The 22021-nt window shown below is 45.2% G+C and overlaps 1 protein-coding gene across 1 annotated transcript in view; it reads left to right on the forward strand.

Annotated features, from left to right (window-relative positions):
- Nucleotides 1-1786: 1786 nt before the first annotated feature.
- col6a4a (collagen, type VI, alpha 4a) overlaps nucleotides 1787-22021 on the forward strand; it is a 70193-nt gene continuing 49958 nt past the window's right edge. The window contains exons 1-2 of the mRNA XM_080308657.1: nucleotides 1787-1864; nucleotides 8630-8701. The gene's annotated coding sequence lies outside the window, so the exon portion shown is untranslated. The remainder of the gene's footprint in view (nucleotides 1865-8629; nucleotides 8702-22021) is intronic.

Genomic DNA, 22021 nt, shown 5'->3' on the forward strand with positions numbered 1-22021 from the left:
GGGTTTTAAAGGCTGATGTGACCAACAACATGGCTGCTGTGAGGTCACTGTAACAGAGCGTCCACGTGTCAAAGTCTGGAGACAAAGCAGATGGTGGAGCGTGATGAGGACCCAGAGTGCAAACAGGGAGAACGTACAGTGTGAGGAAAACATGAAACAGCCCAAAAAGAGCGTATCTGTGGAGGACACAGATACGCTGACTAAGACTAAAGAAGACATCAACTCTAAATACTCGGGAGGCTGATGAGCAGAGAGCAGACACGAATCACCGAGCACGAGAGACTAAAGAACAGGAAGAAACAGACGGCGTCGTCTAACATACAAACAACAACAGGACACCAGGAACACAATCACAGTGTCAGGCCCGGATCTGTCACCCAGTATTTCCAGTTTATTTTGTTTAATGATTGTGTTATTATTTTATTGCGTCTAGTTATGTCTCTTCTATGTGTCCTTGTTTCCTGTATAAGTCTGTCTTGTCCTCTGTGCCCGTGTCCTCGTCCCTCTTATCTGCGTCTCTCCTTGTGTTCTGTGTCTCCCCGTCTGTCACGTCTGCTGTTCCTCGTTCGACATTTGTCAAGCTCGTCATGTCTTCGTCTCTTGTTGTTCCTGTTTGATTTTGAAGAGTCTGATGTTCCATGTTCAGTGTGTTTACTTCCTCTGTGGCGTTCAGGCTCATTTGTGTCAGCTGTGTTTGTCTCGCTACATGTCCCGTGAGTCTCGGCTCTTCATGTCTCAGGTTTTCTTCATGTTCCTGTTCAGGCTGTGTTCATGTCATAGCTTTAGTTTCTCCAGTTCACCTTGATTTAGTTTTTTGCTATCAGCCTAATAAACGGCTGGTTTTCTCTGTCCTGTGCCTGCTTTTGTGTCCACAAACACCCGAAACCCGTAACACACAGGCTAGACTACATGTAAGAGGATCTGAGAATGTAAACATAAGTAAAATCATCCATGAAGATCCGAACGAGAAATAAGAAAACACCAGTCAAAATAAAACTCAGTGTCAGCCTCTCTTTCGGGGCTCCAGGAAGTCCGAGCTCACGTTTCTGATACGATTTTATTTTTTAAATGTCATTGATCAGCCTTAATGCACATCCAGATGTGTACAAGCTGAAACATTCTGCCTTTGGGCCTCGGAGCGGCTGCGATGGAGGCAGATGTTTCACTTTAAGCTGCTTCACTGATGAGATTTCTCTTCTTGGATTTTTTTCTTGCAGAGAAGAAAAACCTTCCCCAGTGAACAAGTGCGCTCCACTTCTTCAGTAAGTCTTTTTGTTTCTCGAGCAGATGTTGGGAGTCGTCTCATTCTCGAGGTGGTGCGGTGAAGGTTATTAGCACCAGAAACTAGTTTCCTGTCATGGGAGCTCCAAGGAAAAGGCGGGCCTGTACAGCATGCAGGGTCTGTTCCTCTGAAGAAGGCGGGACTTTCCTAGAGAAGCACATAATGAGCTGAGGGAATGAGGTGCGCTGATCAACCATGGAGTCAAAGCTGTAAGCACACAGTATGCTTGGTGTGGTTCTGAACATATGTACACATGTTATATCAGCACCCTCTGAAGAGCCCACCGGTGTGTCCTCTGAAGCAACACAGAGAAGCAACCAAGTATGTAGGCCATGTAAGAGCTCAAGGAAGAAAACAGGAAGCAGGTTTCCTGCAGAACAACATGTAAACTCCACAGACCAATCTGGTGTCTTTAGCTATAAATTACACTCACATGAGCAATCACTTCTCCCCCACTGCAGGCTGGTGGGAGGAGTGGAGACAGCAGCAAGGCGTTTCCTACAGAAAAAGTTACAGCTCCCTATATGGCTAACCACTCGTGTGCTGTATGTGTGGAGGGCACGGACGCAGAGCGGCACATCTGTAAGTGACTCGCAGCCTGTGCATGGGTAGGATGGCTGCAGCGATTTATCTGGGGGAAAGGAGCAGATAGTGATTGATTCAGAGGCTGATGTTCATGCAGCTTCTCTGTGCAGTTTTCATTGGTTCAGAAACTCCTCAGTTTTAACCTGTGAATTCATTTATTTCAGTTTGAACATGAATGTTGTGTCAGACAGTAGAAAGGTGACGCTTAGCTATGAATGTTTCCTGTAAAGGACGACAAGTGTGGGAAATGATTCATTCCTATTGCTGATTATTATTCATGCAAAGACTAACAGGAGCTGATGCATTTAAAGTGCTTTGTTTGCATTTCATCTGTGAGGTAAATGAGTCTATGGAGGCTTTTTAATGCACAGAATGTGCAAAGTTTTTTTTCCTGCAGCAGTTTTTGTGATGATTGTTTGATTTTTAGTCAGAGACAGTCGTTCAGATGTTTTACTTTGTGGTTCATCACTGAGACGCGATGAGGTGCAGTTTTTTATTGCTGGTTGGGTTTTGTGGTTTGTAGAGTCTTTGTTAGCCTCAGCCTGCGGTGCTGCAGTGTGACTGTGGCTTCATCTGAATACTGCTGACTCTGAAATGTCTCAAATGCTCTAACGTCCAAAATCTAAAGTGCTTTTTTCATTTCAAGCAGAAACTGTTTGGCAAGGACATCAGTTTAGTTTTTATCACAATCAAACTCAGAGTCAACTTTTCAGCTGTTAGCTTTTACTGCATGAGAAAAGTTTGCTGGAGGCTCGGGTGGAGTCAGAGCCAGAATGCATGGACGATCAATACTTTCTGATTAGGGCTGGGTGTCCTCACCGATTTCTATCATCGAGTGTGAAAAACTCTGATCGTTTATCAGCACGTATCCATGTATAAGACAAAGCTGACGCTGTGAGGCTCCATCAGAGGTGTGAGCATCACCGCAGACGTCTTTGTGTCAAAGTAACTGAGGATAAAACATGAAGCAGGTTCTCCTGTTCTGGCTTTTTATAGCAGAGAAGCTTCAAACTCTTCTGCAGTCGATCAAAGACTGAAGCAACCTGATGCTGCTGAAGTGAAGCAGAGTCACAGAGGTTCGATCACAGCTGAGCAATCATTGTGTTTCAGCCCCGACGGCTGTGGACGATCCACGCTCTGTGGACGATCCACGCTCTGTGGACGATCCACGCTCTGTGTTTCTGCTCTCATCTCCTGGTTGAGCTGATTCTGGAGTTTCTGATTAATTACATTTATATTTAAATCCAGGATTTAATGAATCGAGATCACTTTATTCAGACCAAAATCGATTTGAATCAGGAAATAGATTTTGTTTTTAAACACAACCTTATTTCTGATCGATTCCTCTGTTTCAAACATCCTGAACTTATCTTTGGGATGAAGACGCTAAAAACAGATTTCTGAGAAAACAACATTTGCACAAGTTTTATGAGATTTTTATTATTTAAAAGGACACAAAACACATCAGTTAAAATATTTAAACATGTTAAGATGTGACCGTCTGTTACAGACAGACACAAAATATAAAATGAAAACATTTCTTATCATTCTGTGAGGTGTTATTTCAGTTACCTTCATTTGGGTCCCCTGACGTGAGCTCATTTGAATATTGCCTACACCACCAAGATCGCACTTAAGTTTGTTTGGTTTTTAATTTATTGATGAAAGTTAGTGGGTCCTCCTCTCAGCCAGGAGTCATGAAATCCATCCCAGCATTAATCTGAGGATTAATCTGGGGTAGGAGACAAACACAAGTCACTGCCTTTGAGTAACATCGAGCTTAATGTCCACTGAAAAACACCAGAAACAGACAAAGTTCAGATAATCAAATAATAATCAAACAAATGTGTTGGAGAGGAAGTCAAACTGTTTTTAAGGATGAGGCTGAGGATGGCCGTGCGAGTCTCGCCGCGTGCCGAGGCTCTGCAGGCCCTCGCGAAGATGCAGACATTCATGGACGCTGTGGGATCTCAGAGCTCTAACTGCTGAGCTGTGAATGTAAAAGCTTCGAGTTGAAGCTGTGCTGTGTGGTTAATGTGTTCGTATCTGTAGACTAATATTGAAAACAGGACAAATGACGCTGATAAAAGCTGACATCTGTAAAACAAAGATTAGTTTCTCTGCAGGTTTGTGTCGTGTTTTTGTCACTGTTGAACTTCCATACTGTGAGCCCCCATCCTCTCCATCTGCAGCTCCTCTGGTTTCCATTTCAGTCTTTGGACGGCGCCTAAAAAGCTCTGCAGTTTCATCATATAAGAGCCTAAAATGTGTCTGCAGTGCGTCAGTGAGGTCCCCTCAGCTCCAGGAGAACATTCCAGAATCAGCACCGCTCTCCAGCATTTTCTCGATGCTCTCAGCCTCTTCTGAAAGATTTTATTTATGCAAGCATGCAAATTTGCATTAATAGGGGCGTGGCCTCTGAGTGACGTTTAAGAAAGCTTTTATTCTGAAAACTGAGGGTGGGGGTTTCCACTGTATTCCACTCGTCAGCTTATTAAAATCAGTTTATGACACTGATCTGACACACCACACCCACAACGATGGACACGCCCACACTGTCGACTGCAGCCATGTATGACCTGCTCATTTTATAGCTTAGATCCCCTCCTGTGAGCCATACGAGTGTGTGTGTGTGTGTGTGTGTGTGTGTGTGTGTGTGTGTGTGTGTGTGTGTGTGTGTGTGTGTGTGTGTGTGTGTGTATAGACTGTTGGGCCTTTTTTGGTCAGAGTTTACATTTCTAGGCAAGGCAAGTTTATTTGTATAGCACAATTCAACAACAAGGTGATTCAAAGTGCTTTACAGAGACATTAGAAACAAGAACAAATAAAAAGCATGATTTAAAATTGAATAAAACAAGCAAATAAACTAACTAACTAATTAACAAACAAACAAACCAACAAACAAACAAACAAACAACAGTATATAAAATCAAAACAGATAAAATCAGAACAGTAGATAAAATCAGTAGTTAAATGTAAGTTTTGAAATTTAAGCTTAAAGTGTGGATTTGGTGCTTTATTCAAATGCAGCTGAGAACAGGTGAGTCTTCAACCTGGATTTAAATAAACTGAGTGTTTCAGCTGATCTGAGGCTTTCTGGGAGTTTGTTCCAGATATAAGGAGCATAAAAGCTGAATGCAGCTTCTCCGTGTCTGGTTCTGACTCTGGGAACTGATAAAAGACCGGATCCAGATGACCTGAGGGATCTGGAAGGTTCATACTGGGTCAGGAGGTCACTGATGTATTTTGGTCCTAAACCATTCAGAGCTTTATAGGCCAGCATCAGGACTTTAAAGTCTATCCTCTGACGGACAGGCAGCCAGTGTAAGGACCTCAGAGCTGGACTGATGTGGTCCACTTTTTTGGTCTTAGTGAGGACTCGAGCAGCAGAGTTCTGAATGAGCTGTAGTTGTCTGACTGATTTTTTAGGTAGACATGTAAAGATGCTGTTACAGTAATCAAGCCTACTAAAGATGAATGCATGGACTAGTTTTTCCAGGTCCTGTTGAGACATCAGATCTTTTATCCTTGATATATTCTTGAGGTGATAGTAAATGTAAATGTAAAGTCATTAGCAGGGAAAGTTTGTGAAGGCAGGGACCAATCAGATCATGAGATTAGAATCAGACCCCTCCTCCTGTGTGTGTGTGTGTGTGTGTGTGTGTGTGTGTGTGTGTGTGTGTGTGTGTGTCTGCTCTCGTCTCGGTGGGCTGTGATAAGCAGCACAAATTCAGAAATTCCTCCACAAACAGTGACGTAGCCTCTGCAGAACAATCCAATCTGAGCTGAACAGCTTGGGTTTAAGGACAGCTTTCCTCCCGTCGGACGACCTGTGTGGTCACTAGCAGTAGAAAGTGGAGGCTGTGGAGATAGTGTCTGTCTCCTGAATCCAAACTGGAAGCTGGTTCCACAGAAGAGGGGCCTGAAAACCGAAGGCTCTGCCTCCCATTCTACTTTTAAATACTCTATTTTGAATTTAAAATAATTATAAAATTTAACGTGATATGGTGATATTTACATTGATGCATGTGTTTGATAGTAAAACGAGACCTGTACGGGGAGCGGGCTGGGCCCGGGTCTGAACTGAGCTCCTGAGTGTTCTCGAAACTAAATCAGTTTGTCAGCTGGTCATGATTCACGAATGCCTCCCACTGCATCATGTGACACGGTGTGAGGCACATTCACTGTCTCACTAAAGAAACACAATCATACTTGTACGTGTAATCATCCCACTTGGAGGGATTATGAAGTGGGAGTTTTCACCATAGTTGAATCTGTCCAACTTTCATTGTTTTATTCTGGGAAACATGAACCCAGCAGCCGCCGCCGCCAGGGTCTCATAATGCTTTAGTTTTGGCGCATGAACAGAAACCGTGAGCGAGTTTCTTACTGGAGGACATGGACCTTTGGAGTCTTTTTAACATCTGCTGATGTTCTGAGCTGAAACTTGTGCATCGGGCTCTGCTCTGTTATGATGGGAGGATGTGACTCTCGCTGGCTCAGTTTTTGCATCTGGCCTGTGTTATATTCACAGAGCATCAGCTGATGGCACGGACATACAGACATGTTGTGTTCTTTAATTTTCTGCTGCTTTAATAACCCTCCTGCCTTCTTGGGACCTTTTTGTGCCACTTACATGTGTTAAATAATTAGAATCTAAAAAAAGCTCCAGGTACAAACTCAGCGACAGTTCGAGAGGCACCGATGACAGTTTGTCCTGGAGCATACATCGAGATGCCAAATTAGGAAAGACCTCGTCGTCCCGGCAGTCGCCTGAGAGCAGATGAGCCGAGCAGGTGCGATGGAGGCTTTCGTGTACATGTTGAGTGTGTTTGGGGGAAGCGGAGACGTCCCTGCAGACACGCCACTCCTCCGCTCACATCTGATTTATTTTTTCCTGTTTATCTGCTCTCGGGCAGGACGCTGGCCTCGCAGCAGGAAGCTCCTTTGGTTTTGTGTATTTTCTGTGTACACATGTGAGACTGATGGATCAGCAGCAGCTTTGGAAGGTGAAGCAAAAACTGAAAAGTGGTTATGCAGTGCCCCGTCTGATGGATTCATCCTCACATGAATGGAAATCTCGTCAGTGCGCCATAATCTGTACTTTGATTCTAGGACTCAGCAGCTTTGCATGATTAGCTGTCCAAAATGAGCCTTCTTTATCTCACACTGGGCTACAGCTGTTCTCACCTTTCTTCTGATTGGCTGCCCCTGAAAAACAGAGGGCTTGAGGTGGGTGTGGCTTCTGTGCCATGAAAGCAGAATGCAAGCACTGAGCTCAGTGTTGGAAACAGTCATGTTTAACATGAAGGTCCACCAAAGAGACAAAGTGGACCTAGTGTGCTTTTCATGACTTCTTGTCATATACCAGCATCGGATGTGAGCTGGAACATCACACGGGAATATTTCTAACACCTTGAGTTATTTTCCAGTGTTAGAAGATCAGCACTGCTCAGTGTTAGCCTTTGTTAATCTTCAAAACTGACTAGGTTACTTTTAAACATATAACACTGTCAAAAATGTAAATTTAACACTCAACAGTGTTGTATTTAACACTCAGAGGAGTGGACCCATATAGACACTCTAGTGTTAATTTAACACTGGAGATTTTGCTGTGTAGCTTAATTCTCAAGCTGGGAGCGTCACACAAAAACAGGTTCCTGCTGATTAGTGTTCCGATTTTTACTCTGCAAAACCGGAGCTCCGCCTTCTTGGATGGTCTGTTAGCACAGTGACTTCACAGCAGCCATGTTATGGCCCCGCCCCTCCCCGAACCTGATTCTGTCGGAGGTTTCTTCCTGTTAAAAGGGAGTTTTTCCTTCCCACTGTCGCCAAAATGCTTGCTCATAGGGGGTCATATGATTGTTGGGTCAACCTCACAATATAAAGCAACTGTTGTTGTGATTTGAAACAGGATCCAGAGGTCCAGCTGCTACGTCTTCTCTGCTAATGTTTCATTAGCGCCCCTGCTGCAAACCACAGGAACACCTGTGAAGTCCTTTTGGTAAACCACTCTGCCCTAACCCTAAGTGTAACGGACTTCAGCTGCTCTACAGTTTCTGTGACTGTGCTGTTACTAGAACAACAGACACGTGACACTGTCTGTACTTTAAAATGACAGAGGAAAGGGTACTGGCACTTCAAATAAACCTCAGAGTCGACCACATCAAGACAAGGAAACCAAACGCTGTTTTGTTTTTGATTTGTTTGCCTTACAATCTGAACATTTGTAGCTTCCCACACATGTAAATTAGCAATGGTTTCCTTTGACAGAACATGAGGGAATACCTGCACTTCAAACGGGGCAGCTTTAATCCCAGAACAGAGCAACATCAGTCTGACACAGCATAAAAGGTGGTTTGCAGCTGTGCAGCAACTGTACGCAGGGGAAAGCAGTTTTGATGTAACATCCAGCAAAAATCTTTCAAACTGAATCCGACGAAATTCATCAGCTAATGACATCTGGAAACGAGATCAGCTGACCTCACAGCTTTGTCTGAAGTTACACGTTAGATGGCCCTTTGACCAAAGCGGAAACCAAATCTGAAGTCAAGCTGTTAACTGCATGATGGAAATGTGTTGTAGACACAGCTCTGCGTGCAGCTGCAGCGCCTCATTGAACAGATGTCTAAACAAAACGAGGTTAATTAGATAAACCCAGAGTTCCTCCTGCGAGTGAGCGTTTGGCATGTCGAGGCAGCGCTACGGGTGAAGCTGCTGGTTGCTGATGCTGACTCTTCTTTGTTTGTTTTTGCGATCCAGGATCATCAGAGTCTCCTGACCACCCGTCATCCAGCTGAAGTGTCCTTGAGCCAAGCGCCGACTCTCTGCCAGGTAGTGATTTATGTTTAAAATCCTGCTTAAACGTTTAATAAAGAAGAAGAAAAGTCAGTTACCGAACTGTAAAAATTTAAAAAACTGAATATATTTTCTAATTTCTGGCTGTGGCTCAGGTGGCAGAGCAGGGCAGCCACTCGTCAGAAGGTCGGTGGTTTGATCCCAGGCTGCCTCCTGATACTATAGCGCTATACAAATACAGGCCATAGTCTCGTCACTTCTATCCTTGGCCATGAGTGTTCGTAAACATGTGACATCTGTTTGGTTTCTCCTTGCACCTCGCAGCTGATTCACTGCACACATACACTGACACCTGAAATAAGCTGTGAAACCTTCAGTGTTTAATTAACATTTCATCACAGATGCTCGAATCTTTGTTCTTCTTCTTTGGTGCTTTAATCTCGCCTCAGAGGGATTCACCTCCTCCACTGCTGCGGTGACGTTTGTTGGTTTGGGAGCTGATTGTGGAGTTTTATTGGTGGCTGAAGCTGATGTTGGGTCGTCTCTGATCCTCTGTGGTTTTCATCTGTTGCTGCTTAGTTTAAGTTGTGACAGGAAGTAATTACATAATTAGCTTTAGCTCCGGCTTTCTCCAGGATGTTACTGCAACAAATCCATAATGAGGAGTTTCCTGCAGATAACTATCGGTTTTAGTTCTGAGCCCTTCGAGTTTGCTGTTTGATTTTCTCTCACATTGGGAACATTGTGAGAGAAAATGCAAACAAACAAGTCAAAAGTGGTTTTCTCACATTAAAAAGTGCTGAAAAAGCTGCTCCAGTGTTCAAAAGGAAAACATAAAAAGCAACATGTCAGTGTTCATGTGGTCCTAGATTAGAACCAGGCCCGCGTGGTTCTGTGGACGGTCTTGCAGTCCTCCCCTGCAACAGAAATGTAATTTCTGGTGAAATGCCTGCGTTCGAGTAAAACACAAAAATCAAATGATACTTCAGCACTTTCATGTTTTTACTGCCTGGGACAAACACATGCATTTTAAATACTAACCATTCGCCCTGAAATCCGCTGCTATGGCACTGCATCAATATCCACACCAGCCGCCTGATTCACATCTTTGTCTTAGTGTTTACGTCTGAACTTAAAACGCACAAAGCAAAGTTGAAAACCAGCAGACGACTCTACAAACACGAACAGGTAGAAACGGAGGCTGCGTGCTCGTCGCTCAGGCTGCGGGCTCGGGTCGGCGTGCGCTCAGCTCTAACACCAGTCTGGGTTCTTGGCTAGCTTAGCGTTAGCATGCTGTCTGTGCAGACACTTGCAAAGACCAAAGCTGTGTTAGCAGCTTCTGTCCAATTTTACTGTCACACTCTTGTCCTGTTGTGCAATAAAAATAAAAGTAACGTCCACATCTCCGCTCTTCAAAAGCTGTATTGCTGTAGTGCTCCATTGTCTGCCTTCCAGTCGATTGCACAGGAAGAAAAATGTCACGGTGCGACCCAGTACCAAGACATTTTAGTTTTATTTTGTTGATTATTGTATTTTTTCTCCATGTTTCCTGTTTTATTTTGAAGGAGTCTTGTGTTCTTTGTTCAATGTATTTAGTTTCACTTCCCCTGTCCTGTCATTAGGTTCATGTCAGTTTCCTGTTACTAACATAATCACTTCCTGGTTTTGAACCACCTTCAGCACAGAGACTGAATCAGCCCAGACTCCTGCTGCTGTCTCTGGCTGCACCGACCTGATGTTTGAGCCAGTTTATGTCCTCGGTGCATTAACAACACTCCGTAATTTATGTTGTTTGTTTTCAGTGGCGACTACCGATATCAGATTTTAGCCCCGGTGAGAATTCTGCGAAACCACAAATATTTTTAAGTAACAGAGCTTTGGTTGGTTTCCGAACTCTGAACAAAAACATGCTGAGGGATTTTAGTTTTATGGAGTTCTCCTCTTTGGACCCTCACTGCCCTCTTTTCAGGCTCCATTAACATTCGTTCAGCTTTAGAGGCACTTTCAGTAAATTAAGCTAATGCGAGACGCCTCGTCAGAGCTGCCAGACACGAGGGGGGGATTTTTTTTATGATTATAACTCTGTGGGTAACACCAGTCTGCTGGTTAGCTAACGTGTGCTTACAATGCTTCCTTTGTGTTTGTATCACTGTTACAGCTGTGCATATTTTTATTTTCACATCTCCAAACTCTCAAATAAGAGGAGAAACATGCATAAAACGAATCCCAGGCGTTTGGGCTCTGAATATTCAGTTTTAAATCTGACCACACCTCGTCGCAGATGTCAGCTGGTCAGGGTAGAGTAGGTGGTCAAGTCTCTGGGCCACCTGCAAGGTGATGAGCCCACTAGGAATAGCCAGGCCTCGCCAGCTTTCAGAACAGAAGAAAAGGCTCGGATGAGGTGAAACAGTCGGGTTTCCTTCAGTTCAGAGTTTAAGATTCAGACACGAAGGACTGAGAGGCTGCAGGAAGAGCCGGAGAAAGGTCATTTGTGAGCAGAGATGGGCAGTAACGTGTTACTGTAATCCGATTACTTTTTTTGACTAACGAGTAAAGTAAGGGATTACTATTGCAAAAACAGTAATTAGATTACCGTTACTTTCCCGTAGGAACGCTGCGTTACTGCGTTACTAAAACCGTGATTTTTTGCGAGAATGTCTCACGACAGTGACGTAAGCGAGTGCGACGTTCGTGACAACAGCTGTGTGCAGATCAACAATGGATCATATATCGAGTGCAGAGAGAGTATGAGCGTGCAGCGTTTAAAGCGTGGAAGTACTGACCTTACTTTGAGTTTGATTCCATAAAAAGTGACAAAAACATTAGTGTCCGCTGTGCGTGGGAAGAAAACTTATTTTTACAGCGAAAAAACCCCTAAACTTCCAACAAGCACCGAGTAGCTACGACGTAATGGGAAACTCACAGAGAAACTCGCGGATTCTTCCACTGACCGCGGCACACCTGCACCAGGGTAAACCTCCGCCTGCCCCACTCCTGCTTTACAGGTGAAAATAGAGCAACAGGACCGCTGAGTCTTTGACTTTATTTATTTTAGTAGTAGTATTTATTTATTGTCATTGTCAAGAACAATGAAATTGCGTTTGGGGCTTCCATACAACCCAAAAAAAGAAGAAAATAATAAATACCCCTTAAAACCCAAGTGTACATATTTAACCCAGTGTGACTCCAATGCAATAAGACAATCCTTAGCAATAATGTTCGTAGAAATTCAGACAAAGACCTGAGAAACATGACAAAATACAACAATGCAACCCATTCAATATTATTGTACTGTGAGATATGATATCAGATATGATAGTTATCTATTTAAGAAAGAGGGGGGGGGGCAGGAGGGGGAAGAGAATAAAGATATGATGCACCAATGCAGACCAGTTCATTGCTATTAAGAAGTTGGATATGGTTATTGTCCGTGAGAGGGGGGCAGAGAGTTCAGGAGCCTCACAGCCTGTGGATACAGGCTGTTGGCCAGTCTGGATGTTCTGGCCTGTATAGACCTGTACCTTCTCCCTGAGGGCAGCAGATGGAAAAGGTGGCGCGCAGGGTGATGTTGGTCCCGCAGGATACTGTGCACCCTCCTCAGACAGCGAGTGGGGAAGATATTACTGATCTCTGGCAGACTTGTTCCAATAATTCTGCCAGCTTCTTTCACCACCCGCTGGAGTGCTTGCTGATCGGCCTTGGTGCAGCTGGGGAACCACACTAGAAATCCATACGTCAGAACGCTGCTGATGGCACAGTTGTAGAAGTTCAGCATCAGAGATCTGGGAATGTGTGCGCTCCGCAGTCTCCTCAGGTAGTAGAGGCGCTGTTGGGCCTTCCGTACAACTGAGGTGATATGGTTGCCCCAGGACAGGTCCTCGGTCACAGTTACCCCCAAGAATTTAAAACTGCTCACCCTCTCCACCGCCTCACTGCCAATGAAGAGAGGCAGATGGTTGTTATGGCCCCTCTTCCGGAAATCTACAATGATCTCCTTGGTCTTTTTGGTGTTTAAGACCAAGTTATTGTCGTGGCACCATGACTCTAGTTGTTGCACCTCTGTCCTATAGTTTGTCTCATCATTGTTGGATATAAGTCCGAGCACTGTAGTGTCATCTGCAAACTTAACAATGAGATTGGACGCGCAGGAGGAAATACAGTCATGGGTGAAGAGAGTGTATAGCAGAGGGCTCAGAACACACCCCTGAGGGGCACCGGTGTTGACCACAAGGGTGGAAGAGGTGTTCTTACCCACTCTGACACTCTGTCTACGGTTAGTGAGGAAGTCCACAATCCAGTTGCACAGAGAAGAGTTAAGTCCCAGTTGGTGGAGTTTGGGACGGAGTTTGTATGGCCGGATGGTATTAAAAGCCGAGCTGTAGTCTACAAAGAGGAGCCGTGCATAGGTGTTCCTGTGTTCCAAGTGCTTCAGTAATGTGTGCAGCACTGTGGCGATCGCATCCTCGGTTGACCGGTTCTCCCTGTATGCAAACTGGTGCGAGTCCAGGGATGGTGGACTGTGTTTTACTTGCATCTATTTGAAAGACTGAGTGTAAACACAAAAAATATTTTATTTTATGAGCTGGAATGTGCAGAAAATAGGTTTAAATGTTAAACTAATTTCTTCCAGTCAGAGAATGTTGCAGATAATTAAATGTTTGCTTGATGCATGAAGTTAAAAGATTAAAACGAATAAAACAAGTTTTAAAAAGAGACTTTTCCATTTGATTACATTTTGTATGATGGATTATGCAGAAAAAGTAGAATTGGGCTGAAAGATCTATCGCTTTATCACCTATTCAGGTTGTAAATCGTGTTTTTAAAAAGTAACTAAGTAACTAATTACTTTTGAAAATAAGTAATCAGTAAAGTAACGGGATTACTTTTTGCGGAAGTAATCAGTAATTAGTTACTGATTACTTTTTTCAATTAACTTGACCAACACTGTTTGTGAGTCAGAGCCACTTTAGTAAAAGCAGAGAGCTGACATGAGCTGACGAGGCGAATGAATAACAAATGCATGGCGCGTTTTTCTCCTCGGCTCTTTTTGAAGTGGTGAAATTTTCCCTTATAATTAAAATCTGATTTAGCAAACTGGTGCATCTGAGTTTGTACTTTAAAAACATCCTGAAGTTAACTGGTTGGATCCAGTTTGACGGACTGGTAAGAGAAATTGGCACAGATCTCAGATCTGCATTTCCAGTGAAAAGCAACAGAAGGGCTGGATTTGCTCTCATTGGTCAGAATAACCAGCCCCTGGAGTTTGTAGCCATGGAAACGCCGGCTTTCCCTGCGTGAACAAACACGCTGACAGGTTTCCATGCTGAGTGAAGAACCTGAACAAGGACTGAAACCAGATATGACAGATCTGTCGGGAATCTAAACCTCTAATAACTGATGTAAACGTCAGTGGTAGAGATAAGATGAGCGGGCAGGGATTTGCATTTCAGATTGTTAAAAGAAAAAGATGTTGTGTCACACTGAAAATTGTTCCTTGGAACAGAAAAAAGACTCTTTGCTTTCCAACCAAACTTTGACTTTTTTAAATGTCTCAGAGTGTCGCCTGTCTGACCAGTTTAGCCTGACCAGTTTAGCCTGACCAGTTTAGCCTCCTCTATCAGAGTTAGAACAAGCACAAAATGATGAACGGTGGACTCGAAGGCTCGCACACTCGCATAGTTTTGAAGACGTTTCTTGGTCGGACCTGCCTGAAGTAATTTTTCTCACCACATGAGTTCAGAGAAAAACTGCAACGATTTCTTGGAAGTCCATATTTTTCTCGATTGTGCCTGTAAATGTGTTAACGAGCTGCTGAGTGGCTGAAACATCTGGATCGTTTCACAGGTCTCCAAAGTCCTGAACAAATCCGTCACATCCATCTTTTAGCTGCCTCGGGTGTTTCATTGTTCTATTCAAAGAGTGGGTTTAAAAACTGAGATGAGCCGGTGCAGTTTTCCATCATCAGTGCTTTTCCTCGAACCTCACAGAGTAGACGCATAAAGATTCGTCTGCTGGTGCTGAAGGTTTAAACTCCCATCAGCTGCTGAAAGCAGAGCTGAGGCTGCTTTCTGTCAGAGTTGCTCCAAACTTTGGTTTCTATACATCAGAATAACAAATTCCTGGGTTTAGATTATCCAGAGCACAAACATCTGGCTTTCAAACACTTCTTCAATCAGGGAGTGAAGTGCATCATCCCCCCACGGGCGCCCGGGGGTCCTGTGTGTTTGACAGAGACTTTACATCATGCAGCAGAGCTTCAAGCTGTGCATTCTTCACTCTAAACATTAAAACTGCAGTGACTCAGACTGTGCGCGTTTTTCTTTTTGAAAGTTTATGTCTTCTTCACGTAAACTTTCACGTCTTCTTCTCAGCCCACCCACCTGCTGGTTGGTGCAAATGTTCCCTGATGGAGATGTGCTTAAAAAAACCACATCAGATCATTGAACAGCCAAAAGTATGTGGACATCCTGTCTATGCTCCAGCTGTTCTCCTGCTCTGACGGCGTCTGCAGGGATTTCTTCCCACCAGCTTCACGTGTCTGACATCATTGAGTCCACTGATAATTTTCTTGGTTGCACTTTTACTTTGGAGGGCTGCTCAGGTATTGACCACCCAAGGATTAGTGACTCATTCTAGCCATTTTTCATTTTTATTCTTCTGTAAGAACATCACTGTTTGATTTACTACTGGTCCATCCCTTGGCTCTTACTTTGAAACTTCAGTCACTGCTTCCTGTTTCCCCACTGGCTCCCTTGGTGCTGTTCTGGTGCTCCTCAGCATCATTTCCTCTGGTAATTTCTCCTTCCACCTCCGCCATGTTGGCCTGCAGTTGGTGCTGCTCTGAAAGCGCTGTAGTTTAAGAATATAATCCACCCACTGTTATCATCTTCAATGCCCTGTACCAACACAGAGCAGAGCAGCTATCTGAACGCTGCTCCAACAGAGGTCGATCATCTTGTTAATAATTTCACCTCCTCACTACGTACGACTCTGGATACTGTAGCTCCTGTGAAAACTAAGGTCTCTAATCAGAAGTACCTGACTCCGTGGTATAATTCTCAAACACGTAGCCTAAAGCAGATGACTCGTAAGCTGGAGAGGAAATGGCGTGTCACAAATTTAGAGGATCATCATTTAGCCTGGAGAAATAGTTTGCTGCTTTATAAGAAAGCCCTCCACAAAGCCAGAACATCTTACTATTCATCACTGATTGAAGAAAATAAGAACAACCCCAGGTTTCTCTTCAGCTCTGTAGCCAGGCTGACAAACAGTCAGAGCTCTGTTGAGCCAACAATCCCTTTAACGTTAACTAGTAATGACTTCATGAACTTCTTCACAAATAAAATTTTATCATTAGAGGAAAAATTACCAATAATCATCCCACAGATGTAATATTATCTACAGCTACTCTTAGTACCATTGATGTTAAGTTAGACTCTTTTTCTCCAATTGATCTTTCTGAGTTAACTTCAATAATTACTTCCTCCAAACCATCAACCTGTCTTTTAGACCCCATTCCTACAAAACTGCTCAAAGAAGTCCTGCCATTAATTAATGCTTCGATCTTATATATGATCAACCTATCTCTAATGATCGGCTATGTACCACAGGCCTTCAAGCTGGCAAACATGTCACCTGAACACAGACTCTCAGATCTGATGAGCTGGATCATCAGAGCAGGAGAATCTTAAGGCTGAAGTGAGACAGTCGTCTCTGTTCAGACATGTGCTCTCAAGATGTGGATCTGTGGAGGTCGCTAATCTCCTCCAGGGTCAGTCCTAATTGCTGCTCGGTCTTTGCCTCTTCGTGCATCCTGGCAGCTGAAAACAAACAGTGATCATTAAATTGTGTTTGTGAATTTTTAACCATGCGTTGTTGTTGATGATGGTCGCTGTTAGACCCTCGCTTAACGATGTTAGTAGTGCTGGGAAACTCAGCCAAGTATTCCGAGCAGCCAGACTGCTTCCAGCTGGACAGGTAATCCCTGTCTGAGACCCGAAACAGTCCCGAGTCCACCTCTGCTCCTGGCGAGCGCGATGGCTGCTGGAGCCAGGAGGCGATTTAGGTTCAGTGTTGGTGGCAGGCTTCATGTTAGGCATGGAACAGGAGACATTAACTGACGGACATTTGAGCCTCATTATTTTCTTGTCTTCAGCTCTTTCTGCTCAGTGCATGTAATGTTACGCTCCATTTAGACGCTGGACCGCTCCCTGCAGAGGCATCGCAGGAGCAACAACAACAGCAGAGAAAGGGGGCAAGCCCAGTGACTGTGGTGCAGAGAAAGACTCCTAGCAGTGACACTCTGTGCAGCGATCTTCAGGATTGAAGCTCATATATGAATGAAAGATGGCCGAACTTCAGTGGTCACTTCACGTGGATAACCACCAATAATTCAGAGGATCAGTCACGTTTTCCCTCCTGTCACATTTCTACGACACACCCACAAACTCTGTCAGCATGAATGAACTGGTCTGTGATGACCTTTAACAGGTTGGTGAAATGAGACAAAGACTGACAGGGACAGACGCTCTGTCTTTCTGCTCTGAGGCCTCGCCATGCTCGCCGTTCATCGTCCATCATCTCTTCCTTTTCTCTTCACCCCAGCAGAGACGTTAAAGAAGTCGCTGTGTGGTCACAGCAGAGGTGTGCGACTGTTTCAGCTGTGTGGTGTTTATTCTCTGTCTGGATGGAAGTGCAGGTTTAGCATCGGCCGCGTGCATTAGCCTGTGTTTGTTCACGGGAGCAGCTCCAGGTCCTCCTGACCGTTTCAGTGAAGCTCGTTCATGTTCTGCATCGTGAAAACGCTCCTGTCTGAGCTCCAGAGCAAGCGTGACGTCCAGTCTCACTTTACCTGCACGCATGTAGCTGTCGGGCCTCTCCTTTCTCCTTTTTCATTCATCGCTAAAAGACGGCTGATGAGTGTCTGATGTCCGTGACATCAGGAAACTCCACAGGAGTCACAAAGTCTTTGACCTCTATAGATTTGGAGCTATTAACGCTGTGTGAGATGCACATTTATGATGTGATTAATACAGAGCTGTTTTTGTCAGACGCCTCCTCCTCAGGACACGCAGGGACACGCTGACATCGCAGAGTCGGCTTTTGGAGGTTGGCATAAATCAAAAGTTCAGCCACTGCTCAGATCGATTTGCTCAGTCCAGGATTTCACTTTCAAGTGCCAGGCTGAGCTTTTGCCCCATCACAGCAGTAACCCCGCTCATCCACAGGGATGCGAGGCTGATGCTTGGAGGTGTTTCCATTGGACGTCCAGAGGATGAGAACGGGCTCAGCAGCAACACCTGGAGAAACGAGCAGCACATTGAGTCAGACGGAGGCTGGAAAGAAGAGGTTGGGGTGGGCGTGGGTTCCAGAGCGTCCTGCAGACGCACAGCGACAGTGAGCAGGTTAAAGCAGGTAAACAGTTCACTCGTATGTGGGGCGGACCATCGAAGAGGGGGGACTTGGCTGCTGGATTCAGGGTTTGAACTGAGCCGTCAGCTCATGTGGGCTGGCACGAGACCTCTGTGGTCAGACGGCATTTCTTAGTTTCAGCCTCTCCAGACAGCCGCGGCGAGAGGGGGGGCTCGTTCAACACGAGTCCAGTCTCAGCTCCTCTTTGACCTCCACAGCTGAGGCTTTGAATGCGGGATTGTTGTTCGGACACAGATTCATGTTAGAAACGCTCCAGCTTCATGCAGCTGTCCACGATGCAGCGTTCTCCTAAACGCTGCTCGGAGGGCACAAACTGTCTTCAGCGCGCCTGCAGAGCGTCAGCTCTATAATGTCCTCATCAGCGAGGAGAGCCTCCTGCATGTGTGACACCAGTTTGAACTAGAAAGCATGAGGCCCTTCATTCTTTAACATCAAACATCTACGGTCCATAGAGCCAACAGGAAAGAGCCGCTCACGCTCCGAGTAAATACAGTTGGAGGTCCGTGTAACTAGAGCTGGACCTCGCTTCAATCAGCCCGTCACTGGAGCGCTGATGACCTCCACATGCCTCGCATTAGAATAACCCTCCCCCAAATCCGCCTCCACTCACAGGGCCAAGAGCATTTGGCCCGTGATTAAACACAGCTCTGAAATACGCTCGTGGGCGAACACATGTTCATACATGTAGACGGAGAGAGGGAGGTGTGAGCGTCCAATAAATGAAGCCCACACAGATCCAGAGCTGCTTTTGCTGCCTGGAGGACGAAACAGATTTATCTGCAGCACCTTGGAAAAGAATCGAGACGAGTTTGAAATCTTTATTAGCTGCAATCAGCTGGTGAAATTCACTGGAAGTGTGTGGCAGCAGGAGACGGGAGGAAACCATGACTCAGGACAGATCACTAACATATTAAACTCTTTATTCATCGGGAACTAAAAGCCAGTAAAACCTTCTGGTTTGTAGTAGCCACGCCCAAATCCTCACTCGAGCACCATCCAGGACGCACGTTAGTCAGATACGTTATTTTGGTTTCACGGCTCACCTGCACGTCGTGCACGATTGTGTCGCCGTGTGAACAATTCGTCCAAGACGATGGTCCTCTGTCAGTAAACAACGTTCTTCGTTCTCACTGCTGTTCGTGAATCATGCGAGGACGTGCACGCCGCCCACGCCTCTGATAGAGATCTAACAGGTCCGTCCCTGCTGGGACAGGCAGGAGAAGATGGACGGCTGTGCAGCGGTAACAGCAAACACCCGAAGCTAACGAGGCTCATTAATCCCACAACTCTGATTAAAGTGCATCAGAGCGGCTCACCTGTGTGTGGATGACCGTCCTCTCGTCGCCTCGGTGAACCCAGCCCGTTCTGCTTTGGAGAACCTCTCGGGCTCCTCCAGATGTGATGACCTTCTGGCGTGGACCTCGGTCTTCAGGTCAGCCCACAGTCAGACCGGACAGTAGCGCTCGCTTTGGTCTTCTGGAGGTCGTTCGTTGCAGTATCACAGTGTAATCCTGCCACTGCTTCCCTGTGGGACATGAACCTTTCTCCGGGTCGTCCTCGGCACACTGCAGTCTGACTTGAAGGTGTCTCTTCTGCAGAAGTTTTTGGCGTCCGTTCCTCTGCAGGGTTCTAGCGATCGTCTCCTTTGAGACTAAGATTCTCATCTGGGCTGACCCGTTCGCTCGCTTCTTCTCGGCTCTTTAGACTCATCGATTTTTCATCGTCATACATCCACCTCCTGCTGTGTGAGCATCACCAGATCTTTGTCTCAACGCCGGATCTGATTTCTTTTGTTTTTGTCCTGATGTTCTCTCAGTGACAGCTCCAACCTGTTTCGTACTGTGCCTCAGTTTGAACTTTGTTCACAGCAGTGCTTCGTGCTGTGAGTCACTTAATAAAACTGGTCCTGGTGATTTTATAATTCTGTGCAAATAGAAAAAGTTTGTTTGAAATGCTTTGCAGAAAAAAAGCACAAATGCAAACAACGTGTTGACAGCTTCTTAAACTGTTGACATGTGGATTCTGTCATCTGTGCTTTATGGTCTGGTTTGCATGTAAAATTTCTGAATGTGTTTGGTTAGCATGTGGCTAAATGCATGCTAACCATGACCCAAACCTGCAACACCAGTCCGCTCCTCTCATCGTTCACTCCTCAGTGTTTGTCCTGCTCTTCTAATGATGGTAACTGAACACGGACTGATTAAATACTGATGTTGTTTTGTTGTGAGGTGATCTGAGCAGGAGTTCAGGGAGGACAGAGTTTGAAATGAGGAAGTAAACAGAGAGCAGAGACTTTATGGAGGCGGGCGTGAGACAAGAAAGTAGAGAGGCAGTAAAAACCAGCAGGGAGCTCCTCTGCATCTGAAGCACCATCGTCCAGAGAACATTTAAAATATTCTCTCATTCATCCGGCCTGTGATGTGGCCAGACACTGTCTGCTGCCTACAGATCTCAGGAAATGGCACCGTGAGGCCGTGAGGAGAGCCAGATGATGCTCTGAAGTCTTCTGGCTGCAAACACCAGAAAGAGTCTGACTCATCTGGCTGCTGAGGCTGTGGAGCTGCACGTGGAGATATCGCGTTTGGCCCAACGACAGCAGAAACCAGCCGAGGATGTCTGAGGGTTTAGCCTGTTTTACACACACTGTATATAAAAGATGGACATAGCCACGGGTTGGTGTGGTGCTGACGGTGGATACGAGTAAGTGAAGGACACAGAAGCATTTCATTAACCTTAGAGCGTACCCCTCGATCATCTCGCTCGTCCTTTCTGCTCTAACGGGATTCGTTTCCAGAATTATCCTCATGGTTTTAATTACATCCGACCTGAAACCAGCGACTGAGACCTCATAGTTCCCTGAGCTGTCACACCAGAAACACTTCAATACAGGAGTCGCCCCCTGCTGGACATTAGAAAGAACCCAGCTTTAACCCGCTAACAGGCTTCCCGCCTGGATGCTACGGATGCTGCTCCATTTGGATTCACAAAATGCTTTTGACTAAATTACAATTTCCTGATTCCTGCTGGCTCCTCCCCTGCCGTCTCCACGGCAACGCTGATGTTATTCAAACTGAGCGTCACATCTTATTTCCTGTTAGTGCGCTCACACACGCCGAGTTTTAATAGTTTCCCCGTGTCTGACACTGGTTTACAGACGTCGCACAGACGTGATTGGTGACCTCGTAGCTGTCGCTCGATGATTTGTAGCTTTTATTGCGGTGCTGCGGTTCTGGTTTCACAGCACCCCGAGGAGATGAGTTCATGGCTGCGAGCAGGAATGTGTCGTTTCAATAATTATACTGAAACTTTCAACATCAGTGGGCGAGACACGCTGAGCGAACTATTTCAGCTTGATTAAAAACTGACCAATCAGGACGCTCCATCATCATCATTATGAGCTACATCTCACGTCTCAGCTCAGAAGCGGGGCTGGAAGTGATTTACTTTACTGGATGCAGGAATTTTTGGATGGCTTCTTTACTGTTACAAGATTGGGAAACATCAGATGATTCCTGTCATATCTTGACATGCAAATCCATATTTCCTGTGTGTGTGTGGAGGGAGGGTTCATCCTCGGCTGCAGATGCAGACTGTGGACCGTTCTCCTGATGCATGCTAGTTTTTATTTTCATGCCTTACGAACACTGTGTGCATTAATAAACAACATGTCGTCCATTCATGTTCATTCATGAACAATTTATTAGACGAATCCTTCAAACCTTTATTTAAAAAATTAAAGTTACACATAATTGTCCAATAATTTAACCTGGACGATTGTAAGTATCTTAACTGGGGCTGAAATATCCCATAATTATCATAAATATTGTTCCTCCCCTCGTGTCTCTGCTGTGTTTCTGTCTCTGTTATATAACGAAATCCTGTTTTGGCACAAAAAGCTTCCGCAAACATCTACTCAGCCTCACG

This window comes from Astatotilapia calliptera, chromosome 11 (assembly GCF_964374335.1).
Source record: "Astatotilapia calliptera chromosome 11, fAstCal68.1, whole genome shotgun sequence".
NCBI lineage: Eukaryota > Metazoa > Chordata > Actinopteri > Cichliformes > Cichlidae > Astatotilapia > Astatotilapia calliptera.